We start from the raw sequence: 840 nt of genomic DNA, 5'->3' as shown, positions 1-840 counted from the left end.
GAGAACAGACACAGAGGACAGAGAGAGAGAGAGAGAGCGCAGACAGAGATAGAGAGAGCGCAGACAGAGAGAGAGAGAGAGAGACAGAGAGCAGAAACACAGAGAGTGAGAGAGCGCGCGATGGAGTGTGTAAGTATGTGTGTTTGTTAATCACATTCTGCTCCCTACCCGTTATCCCCTTTCCCAGTCAGTGTATGTGGTGTTTGTTAATCACATTCTGCTCCCTACCTGGTATCCCCTTTCCCAGTCAGTGTATGTGGTGTTTGTTAATCACATTCTGCTCCCGACCAGTTATCCCCTTTCCCAGACAGTGTATGTGGTGTTTGTTAATCACATTCTGCTCCCTGCCAGTATCCCCTTTCCCAGTCAGTGTATGTGGTGTTTGTTAATCACATTCTGCTCCCTACCCGTTATCCCCTTTCCCAGTCAGTGTATGTGGTGTTTGTTAATCACATTCTGCTCCCTGCCTGTATCCCCTTTCCCAGTCAGTGTATGTGGTGTTTGTTAATCACATTCTGCTCCCTACCCGTTATCCCCTTTCCCAGTCAGTGTATGTGGTGTTTGTTAATCACATTCTGCTCCCTACCTGGTATCCCCTTTCCCAGTCAGTGTATGTGGTGTTTGTTAATCACAGAGAGTTATCCCCTTTCCCAGACAGTGTATGTGGTGTTTGTTAATCACATTCTGCTCCCTGCCTGGTATCCCCTTTCCCAGTCAGTGTATGTGGTGTTTGTTAATCACATTCTGCTCCAGACCTGTTATCCCCTTTCCCAGTCAGTGTATGTGGTGTTTGTTAATCACATTCTGCTCCCGACCCGTTATCCCCTTTCCCAGTCAGTG

The sequence above is a fragment of the Oncorhynchus masou genome, chromosome 3, assembly GCF_036934945.1.
Source record: "Oncorhynchus masou masou isolate Uvic2021 chromosome 3, UVic_Omas_1.1, whole genome shotgun sequence".
Lineage (NCBI taxonomy): Eukaryota > Metazoa > Chordata > Actinopteri > Salmoniformes > Salmonidae > Oncorhynchus > Oncorhynchus masou.
The sequence above is the reverse complement of the archived record's forward strand: the minus strand, read 5'-3'. Positions refer to the sequence as shown.